This window comes from Schistocerca gregaria, chromosome 8 (assembly GCF_023897955.1).
Source record: "Schistocerca gregaria isolate iqSchGreg1 chromosome 8, iqSchGreg1.2, whole genome shotgun sequence".
NCBI lineage: Eukaryota > Metazoa > Arthropoda > Insecta > Orthoptera > Acrididae > Schistocerca > Schistocerca gregaria.
Window position 1 is genome coordinate 162,689,938 of NC_064927.1, and position 12,462 is coordinate 162,702,399.

At 42.2% G+C, this 12,462-nt stretch overlaps 1 protein-coding gene across 1 annotated transcript in view; it reads left to right on the forward strand.

Annotated features, from left to right (window-relative positions):
• Positions 1 to 12,462, forward strand: part of LOC126285451 (platelet-activating factor acetylhydrolase IB subunit alpha1) — a 55,020-nt gene that overhangs the window by 25,960 nt on the left and 16,598 nt on the right. The gene's annotated exons all lie outside the window — the stretch shown is intronic.

Below are 12,462 nucleotides of genomic sequence, written 5' to 3' on the forward strand. Positions count from 1 at the left end.
GGAGATGGGGAGAGGGTATGAGAACTTTAAGAAAGTAGTACAAGAGGAAGGTGAATGGTCTAGAGTGAGACAAAGAGGTAAAGATAGGAAGGTACTGAGCTAGAAGAAAATATAAAAGTAAAAGAATGACTGTGGCTAGCATGGTGGTGGCATTGTTCAGTGGGTTGGAAACAGAAGAAGAGAGACACACATGGAGCACAGAGACTATTTGAGATGTCTCTCTGACAGGGTGGTGGGAATGGGGCCTATATGGAATGTGTCATTCTGTACAGTTCAGAACAGCTTTTTGGTGAGGAGGTGGTTTTGTAAATCAGATGTTGGTGTTGACTTCATTATGCTGGACAACACACCTTGCAACTGGGTGATTCGGTTGGCTCTTGAACAGACTAGTGATGGCAGTAAAGTTTGTAGATGGTGTACCTGTTATTTGCAGCTTGACAAATATGGGATGGAGGGACCAATGATCTCACAGTTTGTTCACTTTAATTCCATCAGTCCAATCCAGTCCAACCTCACAGGTGACCCTCCCTACAATGTGCTCACAATGAGAGAAACATGGGCTCCCTAATTCTCAGTCAGCAGAATTCAGCAGAAGTTGGTCGACTTTAGCTTGCTTGTGTTTTGTGTCTGACAGCTGCCCATCTCTGATCTTAATAGGAAATCTTGTGTAGCCTTTGCAAAGTAATTGTTGTGCAGTGTTGTATTGTACTGCAAGTTAATACCTCTAGTGATGAGTGACAAAGTGGTTCCTGGCTCGTGACGGGCAGCACCAAATACACTTTCCACTCCTCAGGGGAAGTGCAAATTTAAGTACCTTACAGAATGGAGCAAGAACAATAACTAATAGGGTCACTGAGTGTTATGAATGGGAAAACAGAAGAGTTGTCGATCCATCTCTCAGTTGATGAGATGAACAAAGACGTTCGTAGAAGAAAGTTTGAGCACTATGACAAAAAATCAGAAATTTTGGAAAGACAATCCTGGGAAACCACCAGAAATTTGCCTCTTTTTGCCAGAAATTTTAATTCAGATTTTTCCCTTTGTCTGAATTACTTTAAAGTGGCAATTTTGTTTGTGTGTTTTTGTAAAAGCACCATCATTGATTGTAAAATTCCTTCTGTTGTTTCCTCTACAAGTTTGCTTTTGGAAAGTAAGTATGGTATCATTTACTCTGTTGGGCCCTTGTTTATGGGAAATCAACAGAAAATAATTTCCTGTGATTCACTGCATGACCAAAGCCACAATAACGATGACGATTGTCAAAACTCCTCTACAGCATAGTGGATAAGTTCGTTCATTTGGCGAGCTGAATGTGGTTACAAGCCGTGTCACATGTCAATTTTTTTACATCACTATAGGAATGACAGTCTCATAAGCACTGATACAGAATTGGTAGTAACAAGCATCATTATTCAACATGAAAATATGAAATTCTATTTCATGGCTCCTCTAAGCTATCGGTATTTCTATGCTCCTTTCTTAGTTTTTGCTCCAATCTCAGTTTTTCTTTCATAGATGCACAACACACAGCAATTGACAGCTGGTACGGTAGCCAGTTGATGGCTCTGTCAACACTGATTGGAGCACAAATTATATTGATCAGCAGGAAACTGCTCCTATCGGAACACAAAAAGGGGAAAAAGGTTCTTGTTTATTTAAAAGACTCTTCCTTCCATAGCAACTTCAAAATTTTTCCCAAAAAGTTTGGCGTCCAAACATACTCACACTTTCTTGTAGTATGCAACTCACCCCAAACTCCTACAAGATACCCTGACTGTAACTCACACACTAGTCCATTGCTTTTAAGTTGCTCATACCCATCCACTCCCAGTTGCCCTTTCTCACTCACTCATTTAGCTCAACTCATTGTCATTATCTCTTTGTGTGTCTCTGTCGTTATCTCGTGTGGCAGAGCCACAGTACTATTTGTTCTGTTGTACTACTACAGTCTCCTCTCACTTTCGCTCTTTCTCTCTCTCTCTTCCTCATTGTCATATACCCAGTCCCTCATTATCACTGGCTCTCACCTACTTCCATTTTCTCTTTCTCTTCCACCCCCACTGCCCTCCCCAGCACTATCTCCTTCACTCTTTTCCTAGCACTGTTCTGTCACTGTCAGCTATGTTCCACTGCCACTGTATGCCTCTCTTTCTCTCACTGCCATTGTTCTCTTCGCTTTATCTATAACACATCCACTGTCTACCTATCTTCCACTATTTATTACTTTCCTGTCTCTTCCCTGCTGCTACTATCTTCTTCTGTCTCAGCATAAAAACCTGTGAATACGTTCGCATGCCAAAATTTTTGAAGGTGCCGAGCAAGATAGAATGAGGCAACTATTACCCTCCTTTTCAGTTAGAATCTTTTAAATAAACAGAAATATATTCATACTTTTTGTGCTCTGATAGGACGATTTTTTTGCAGGTTCCCTTCTTTTCCCTACTGCAGCAGGGTGTGTAACTCATATGAATAGAAATGTATTGGTCAGTAAAATTTAGATAGTTTACTTTTGTGAAATTGAAATTATGTTAAATTAATTTTACACTTCAGACAAGATTTTTGGTGCAAGAAAATTTTGCATGTACTTTGGTACAACAACATGGGCTTCTCAGGTGACAACACACACACTTCACAGCATATTTTCCATGCTGCATCCCTTCATAAACAACGTTTTCACCAAAAATCAGATTCTATGTATGTGTTTTATGGGTAAAAGTAGGATAACTTTGAACCTTGTATATCAGAAAAAGATAATGATATGAATAAAAAGGTTGTTAAAGATTTGGATCTTAGGAATATAACATAAAAATTTGAGCTATTTGCTGTGCATAGCCATCCTGGAGTCTTCGACCACATCAGATGCAAAAAGAACTTATTTTTTCCATTTGCCTAAACAGAGGAATTGTATAATATTCATACTTAGACACTGTACTGTAGGTTCCTGAAATAAGGTGATCCTTCGGTTAGGTATATAAATGGTACATAACCCAAGGGCTGTCCAAAACACTTGACTCTACCATCTTGTCCCTAATAAAACCTGAAGTTTGACCACCAAAAAAATCCCATTTTCATGCACAGTGTTGTGCAACGTACATATGCTGTTGCAAGCATACTGATGGGTGCTCAAAAGTGTAGTACCAGCACTGACTGGATGATGTTAAGTGCAGCTTGTTTCCCCCTCACTGCTCCTCACACCTCTATATACCATGTACAGGGAGTCGATTGGTGGAGCTTGCTTCCTGTGCTCCCCCCACCCTCTCAGCATTTGTCCTCCTCCTTGTGAACAGACTGTGTGATTAGTTATGAAATGTGAGTGACATGTTGGGAGTAGGTGCTGGACATATGTATTAGACATATTACACCTGGATCAAGCAGGAATATGGCAGACAGGCATGGTTGGGAGCAGGAGTGACATAGTAATGACTAAGGATATTATACAGGTTGAGAGGATAGTGAAATATTGGGAAGGGGAGCAAGAAGTGTTCAGAAGTATAATTCAGAGGCCTTTCCCCCCCCCCCCCCCCCCCCCAGGGCACTGAGAGGTAGGTGCAGTTGTCTTTAAGGGGGGGGGGGAAGAAACTAGCTTTCTGGACAAGGATCTTCTCTAAAAGTTTCTGCCCAGCTCACCCTCTGTGTATCTACCCTTCTACAAATGTGTATACTTTTCATAATAATGTTCAGACTATAATTGCAGACACAAGTAATAAGTGTGAAAAGTCATTGGATCATCTGCTGTCAACTGAAGTACAGTTAGTCGCTGGGCTTGGAGGGTGAGGTCATCAGAAAGCACTTTGGCAGAGCTCCACGATTTGCAGTGATCAGGGAGACCATCCACAGCTGTCACACCTGACAGCCCTGATCAAGCCTCCCTGAACCACTGCAAACACTAAAAGGTGGTTCGCAAACTGGACTATATCGCAAGGCTTATGATCCAAACAGACCCAGTCTGTCACTGGAAACTATTCAAGATGATGATGATGATGATGATGATGATGATGATGATGACTAACAAATGTTGTTTCAGACTGTCACTCCTGCTCCTGGGAACCCCATCTTGTCAGTAGTGGTGTGATTGAAATCCCCATCGGATCATCCCAGCAAGAATTAATATTTCTTATATCACTTCAGGCAAATAATGGAAGGGTACCTTCAGTAAGACAATGGCCTTTTCTCTTCTCTATTCTTCTGCTGTTAACTTTGTGAGATTATTTAATAAAAGCCCTTACCGTACACTTAGTATAATGTATTTATATACTGAGGCTCAAAGGGTGTGCATCTTAGAGTAATTCATTGCTGTGGCATCTAACTTAATACTGTGCTAACATATTGTGATGGTGTTATTTGAAAATACCTCCAAATAAAATAACCATACAGTGATTAATCACAAACAAACATCTAATGTACGTAGTACACACCAATACTCCTATCTGTGTCATAGTGGATGTTGGTAGACCATAAGTTAAAAAGATTAAATACAACCCTCAGATTATCTTTTGCTTTGATACAATGTATTATGTTGGTTACAAAAAATTTCTGATGGAAAAAAAATGTTAAATTGTTTCCCCTCTTTCAGTATGTCAAGAAGAAGCCTATGTGTATAATCTTCACTTCTAGTCACATTAATGTGTGTGCAGATATCTAATTACAATAGTGTTAATAACCTCAAAAAAATTTTACCGTGTGTACAAATAAAAATATTTTTTAATTTGCCAACACGTAAACTATAATGAAATGCCTCATTACAATAAAGGTTTTCTATCAGTTTCCACGAGTTACTTTTACAATATTCCACCAAAATTATTTGTCAAGCCCAGTCGGTTAAATAAATAATTACAGTTGTTACAAATCATCTTTTTACGTGTACATCTTAACCCACAAGAAAGCTTACAAAAAAGAAACAGCTGGTTGCATCATGTCCAGTAGTATAAACTACTTTTCCACAAATAATCTTTTTCAAAGGTTAATTCATTTGCCATCACCAATGATGAGGGATCTTCTCTGGCATTTTATGTTGTTGGAATGGTGGGGGTGTGTTCTGTTGATGTTCCCTGTCTGACACCTGGTGTCTGAAAAATGTATTGGCTGGTTTCTTGCAGCACTGCTAGATTGCACCATTGTCTGCTTGCTTAGGTCTCATACATGGAAACAAAAACACAGCAGCATCAGCTTTTAGCAGCTCTTTCAGATGTTGTTATCCTACCTCAATAAAAACTCTCTGATGTACATATTTTTGACAGTCAAGCAGCATACGTATAAGATCAAATAGAAAACCACTAAATAACAAAATTGCGTGTATATGAAGTGCAAGAAAGCTTGAGATACCAATGGAGTAAATTATAATCTTACAGCATAGTATTCTTCATTATATGACATTGACAAGATTCTTAAACCACCACCGGCATTTTGTTGATCATGAGTTTGCTTAGTTTTCTTCTTCGTTTTTTAACATTGCGATGAAATCATTCCATTTTTTTTCTTTTCATGTTTTCTCTCATTCCACATTTCACTTCTGAACAGTACTGTGCTCATGACAAACAAATACAGAAACGAGTAAAGTACTATACAATAGGCAAAAATGTAGGATCTATGGTTGCAATGATTAGAAATTAAAGATATCAACATTTTATAATAATAGACCAAAAATAAAATTTTTGTTTGATAATACTAAATTATTAGTATTAAGTTAAGGAAAGCTTTCTATGTCTGGATTAATTTGCTTATAAATTCTTCTTGTCTTGGATTATATTCTTCCACTCACCAGATAGTGGATATTATAAAATTCTTTCTGCTGCATCTTCCACAACAGACACTTAATTATTTGCTGTTTTTATTGGTCTGATTCCTAGACTTTTTCTTACCCTTAATCTAAATTCTGCATTAAGGTGCTTCATTCAACAGTTCCTAAAGGTCTGCCTTCTTTTAGACCACAAGGACTGTTTTGTCTACGAATTTTAGCCTTTGATATCTATTGACTTTTATCTCTTGATTGTATTTGGAATCTTTTTTTCTATTTCATTCGCTGCTGCTTTGGCAAAAAAGTTAAGTAATAACAGCAAAGAGCTGCTGTCATATCATAAACGGATTTTTATTTACTTGATTTAAAATCTCATTTTGTTAATTTGTTACTTTAATTTTGTAGGTATTTTAAGTGTATAATATTCTTACTGCTTCATTTTAATTTTTATCAGAATTATAAATGTATTAAGCTGGTTTATACTTTCAGCAGAGATTTCTGTGCGTCCATTGAAACCTACTCAATGAACACAAAATCCAGGAATTGAAGGTCACAAATTGCCTCTCATGTAATGAAGCTCAGAAAAAAATGATCGTTGATGTCCAGTTACATTCAAAGGTCATCATGAGTACCTGTTGTATTTACTCCTTCAGCATCAACATTTTGTAGTCACAAAAATAAACTTGAGCATGGGGCTGATACACCCTTTGTTCTCGTAACTCCTGCTGCACTATCTTCGGTAACTACGCACTGTACCTGGCTAGAGAAACAACAGCTTAAAGTAGTGAAAGAGGAGGAGCAGGAGGAGGAGGAGGAGAAATCTCAAAAGAAGTTTACACGGGCGATCTCGAAGACGCTAGAGACTATCTTGCTGTTGGACTCCAAACCATTGTACATTGATGTTTCGCCCCCCACTAATAACACAAGTGTGCAGCTCGTGATCTAGGGTCTATTGTTGCGGCCTCTGGATCACGGGGTCCCGGGTTTGATTCCCAGCCTGGTTGGGGATTTTCTTTGCCCGGGGACTGGGTGTTTGTGTTGTCCTCATCATTTGTGAGAGTGACTAGACTGAATTGTGAAAAGAAAATGGACTGTGTAATAATTGGGACTTCGTACGGGCGTGATGACCGCGCAGTTGAGCGCCCCACAAACCAAACATCACCACCACAACCAATAACAGACAGTGAGCCTGGAGTGTGACTAGTCATCCTGGCTTCTTCAAACCTAACTGGGACATCCTTAACGTAATGATCAAGTGGAACTGCAATGGATATTACTGTCACTTGATATAACTACAACTACTAAACACTTTTATTTTGTTCTGTGATCCATGTTGCTCTTCAAGAAATACACTTCACTGATAACCATTTCCCAAATATTTGAGGATACCGTGCATTTTGTTGGAACTTCACGGGTGTAGAGAGAGCATCTGGTTTACAAAAATGTTGTTAATGAGTGAATTCCCCTTCATACTACTTTGGAAACAAAGCAGTGTGAATGCAAACAAATGTGGCAATCACCATTTGTAAACTTCCTTTACCTCTAGCAAGGACACCTAATTACCATGGGGATTTCAGTGTGCACCAGTCCCTGTGGGGAGGCACCACTTTATTTGGTAGCGGCTTTGTGATTGACCAGTTTCTTTCCATTCTTGATCTGTGTCCCCTCAGTAACAGTACTCCTTCCCAATTCAATGTGGTCCATTACACCTTTTTGGCTATTGACCTTATGATCTCTTCCCCCTCACTCAGTGGTGTTTACACAATGGTACTTGTGACTTTCCAAAGATCCTGTCACTTGTCACCAACTAACTGACCGATTACCATGTTGGGTGCTTCAAAGAACTAACTGGCAGTTGTTTGCCTCTGTTGTTACATATGCCCCTCTGCCTCAGTCCCCCATCATATATCATCACAAAGGTTTTGGGAGACATCTTCAACATGATCACTTGCACCACTGGAGCTGTTCTTCCCTTTCTACAGGCACCCTCTGCTGTGGTCTGCTGCCATGGGCCCTGCAATGTCTTGGGCAACATCCTTCACAGATCACTGTCCTCACTTTTAAGTGTGTGTTTCTAATGAAATGCAGTAAGAAAAAATGCTGAGTGTGCTAAGTCTCCTTTTTGGAAACTTACACGTCTTCATCTCAGATGTGGACCAAAGTCCGTAGCCCTCTGAGCCATCAAAGATCAAAAACTGTTTCAGGTTTCTTCCTTCATGCTGGTATTTGCACAAATACATCAATTCTAGTTGAACACCTTGTGACCCAGTCTCCGAAGTTGTCAGTGTCCTCTTCTTACCAGGCTACTTTTCAAGTGCACAAATGAGAGGTTGAAGCTATCTTCTCAACGTTCACCCTCCCATCACACCAAATTATGTAATGAATGTTTCACTCATTGGAAACTGCTTTACAGTCACTTGACTCTTCACATGATTCGGCCACAGGTCCTGTTTCATTTGTAACCAAATGATCAAGCCTCAGAAATTTACTCAAATAATCTATCTACTGAGGTTTCTTCAACTGTATGTGGCTAAAAGGTGTTTCACCTTCGCAATGGCGAGATATCGTCTTCCCGATCCCAAAACAATGCAAAAACCCGATGTCAATTGATATCTACCGACCGATTAGCCTTTTCACTGTAGTACACAAACTGCTCGAAACGATGGTAGCCCACAGATTATGCTGGATTCTCGAATTTCAGTCCTCCAAGGGGGTTTATGGTTCTTTTGTGAGCTCGTGCATGGCATCCATGGAACCCTGAGCTATTGCAGCCACTTTTTCCTTCCCGAGCTGCGTTTCTTTCCCTGTGCCCTTCTCTTCTCATCGTAGCTCCCTCCCTGCTGCCCCATCTTTCCCCTCTCTCGGTTTTCTTACTGATGTCGACCTAGCTACCCACTTGGTGTCTTCTATTACTTTCGGTTTTATTCTCCTTGTCTTTTCTCTTTTGCCCTCCTTTTTGATCACCCTTTGGGGTTTGACCTCTACTTTTAAATTTTCTGTCTGTAGTGTGAGCTATTTGGGGAATAACTCCCTCCCTCGTGTCTACAGCATGGATTCCTCTCCCTCCTTCCTTCCCCACCGTAGTCCCTTGTGCCTCGCTAGGTTACCAGGACGTGTAGCCAGTCGATGTGTTGGGGTAGTAGGTAGCCATCCGACGAAGCCCTGTGACAATGCAGAGATCACACTTCTGTTACCTGAGCTGTTGCCTCCACAGGAGCGATTGCTTGTCATTTCAGAGTATTGGAACATCCTACAACAGCCTCTGTGCCAGACGGCTCTTGGAGTGGCTGGGTGGCGCCCATGGGGAGAACCCCTGATGAGAGTGAGTGATATCAGGGCTGATGATTTGCATATGAAATGTGTCAAGCTCCAAAAATCTGTCAAGTCTTCTGTGGCCATCTCTTCAAGTGGTAACATACCATTGAATGCTGCTTCTAATGACCCTGCGGCCTCCTCTTCGGTGGCTATTCCCTGGAAAGACGGCCAGGTTCACTGCATCCTGGTATGTACGAAGATGAACGTGGACACATTCACTGCCACAGAGCCATTATTTTTTGAGGAAAATGTTGAAAGCAAGTTTGACAAAATGGTGTGTCTCAGTAAGATGTGTCGAGGTTCTCTGTTGATCAAAACCACTTCTGCTGCTCTGTCTGTCGCTCTTTGTGGTTGTGATGATCTTGGTGTGTCCCTGTGTCCATTACACCTCAACAAAATTTGAATATTGTCCAAGGAGTCCTTTTTCATAGGGACCTCATCCTTCAAACTGATTAACTCCGGGCCAATCTGGAATGACGGGGCGTTCATTTTGTTTGGCGTGTGCTAATAGGTCATAAGGAAAATCATACCATTACTGGCGCCTTTATTCTGGCATTTGACGGAGATACACTCCCAGAGAACGTAAAGGTTATGTGTTATTTTTGTGATGTGAAGCCTTACGTCTCGCCACCTATGAGTTGCTTTTGGTGCTTGAGTTTCAGGCACATGTTTTCTCAAAATACAGCGGATCCTCTATGTGATGACTGTGGACTCTCACTCCATGAGGCAAGTCACTGTGTTCCGCCACCTGTGCATGTTAATTGTCATGATGACTGTGACTCTCCATGCTTGCCAGATTGCCCGGCTTATAAGTAAGAAAAGAAGATACAAAAATTTGTCTTACACTGAGGCTCATGAGGAATTTGAGTGACTTCACACTGTGTCCACGACTTCTACTTTTGCCTCTGTTACACACTTTCCCTGTCCTCCCTCTTCCTTACCCCAGCCACATCTTCCTCTCGTCTCCACCTCCCTGGCCAAAGAAGTGTCTTCCTTCTTCAGCACCAGCCAGTGATGGGACTCCTTCCTGGGACCCCCGCATCTCTCAGGCCACAGGACACATATTCTGGGTGACCCAAGATCGCCTGCTCTCTTTCGGTTCTGGATCTGACAGAAGCCTGCTCTCCCTCTGTGCTCTGTCATTTTCAACCTATGAAAGAGGAGTAGGAGGAGGAGTAGGAGGAGGAGGAGGAGGAGGAGGAGGAGAAGAAGAAGAAGAAGAAAAATACAAGTCCCAGCACAATGTCCCCTGGTGCTCCCAGAGCTGCCATCTCCCCCCTCACAAACAATCTGACCTCTTATTTATGGATGTTGCCCTGTCCTCGCTGGTGGTGGTTGGTGACCAGGCAGTGTGATTGGCTCCAGCTGATTTGCATCCAATTTGGATACCCACTCTGACTTATTCAGTGGAACTGTAAAGCATACTAACTTCATCTCCCAGAGCTGCAATCCATTATTGCCTTTGACTCGGTAGCTTGCGTAGTTCCTCTGGAATCTCATTTTACTGATGCTCACTCAGTCACAGTTTCCAATCTGTATCTCCCTCCAGACAGGCTACTTACATCTGTTGGCCTAACTGCACTCCTTCAGCAGATCTCCCCCCCCCCCCCCCCCCCCCTCCCTTCCTCCTCCTTGGCGGTGGTTTTTCATCTAGTCAGGGGATCTTCATTGACCAATTTCTTGTGGACCATGATCTGTGCTTTCTTAATGATGGTTTCCCTACTCATTTTAGTGCCGCATATGGCACTTTACCTGCTATTGATCTTTCAGTCTCTTCAGTCTCTCCTGGCCCTGATTCCATCCATAACCAATTGCTTCAACACCTCTGTACTCCACAATGACAGTACTTCCTCCCCAAGTTTAGCTGTATTTGGTTCAAAGGCATTTTCCCCTCTCAATGGAGAGACGGTATTGTGGTTCCTGTCTTTAAGCCCGTCAAATATCTGTGCTCCCTTGGTGGTTGCCAGCCTGTCAACCTGACCAATGTTTCCTTTAAGTTACTGGAACGGATGGCGGCTCTTCAGTTCAGTTGGGTCCTTGAATCTCGAGTTCTTTTATCTCCTTACTAGCGCAGCTTTCGGGCGGCCTTTGATTGATCATCTTTTTCACTTGGTAACTGCATTTCGGCAGGCCTTTCCTCACTGCCGCCATCTTGTCCCAGTTTTCTTCAATTTTCGTATGGCGTACAACATTGCTTGGGAGCATCACATCCTCCTTATGAGTTGTAGTACCCCCTTCCGATTTTTATTCGTCAGTTCCTATTCCAGCTGTGTTGGCACTGTTCTCAGCTCTCTGCAGACCCAGGAGAATGGCGTTCCACAGGCCTCCGTATTAAGTGTACTTTTATCATCGCTATTAATGAAATTGTGGCCTCTGTCAGACAGTTGGTCACCCCTGCTCTGTATGGATGATTTCTGTATTTGGGCTAGCTCCCACTCAGTGGCCTCTGCAGAACTACAGTTCCAGGATGTCATCTGGCTAGCTTCCATGTTGACTCTTTCGTACTGTCTTCTGTTCTCTCCCTTTAAGTCCCATATCCATTGTCTGGACATTGGCTGTCTTCGTAAACTCGCTATTCTTTGCTTCCTTGCCCACACCTCTCGAAGTGTGGATCGTTTGGCCGTATTCTGCCTATACTGGCCATTAATTCTGTCTTGTCTGGACTATGGTTGTCAAGTTTATGGATCAGCTACCGCTTCCACTGCTTCTCTTGGACCCAATTCACCATCATTGTATCCATTAACCCTTTCGCACTAGCCCCGTCAATACTTTTGTGGTCGACGCTGGTATCCTCCCTCTCCCCCCCTCCCTCCCTCCCCCTTTTGATTTGACGGTTCCTATGGCATCACTGTCTGTTCTTCCTCTGCTAGTCCCTCCTATTCTTTTCTTGGCTTTGGGCCATCGCCTGCCTGCCCACTGCCCGCCTTCAGGTGGTTTACCAGTTGGGTTCCAACTCAGTTCTACCTGCCGCAACATCCATCTCCCCTCTCTCTTTTCATCCACACATTCTCTCTCAACCACCCCCTCTTGGTTGGTTCTATGGCCCTGAATTCGGATTGATCTATTCCGGGGTCCAAAAGCCTCCATTGCTCCAGTGGTCTTCCATTGTTTTTTCCAGTATTCATAGCAGAGTTTCAGGATGCCATTATTTTTTACACTGATGGATCTAAATCCTCCAGTCATGTGAGATATGCCTTCCTCTGTTGGAATGGAACACATTCTCTTGCCTGCCATGTGTGGTGGGTGTTTACTACAGAATCCAGTCATGTGAGATATGCCTTCCTCTGTTGAAATGGAACACATTCTCTTGCCTTCCATGTGTGGTGGGTGTTTACTGCAGAATTGATGGCAGTCTATCTGCCCTCTGCTTTATTAAACAGTCTTCACTCACCTGAGTTTTGTTACGCACAGAT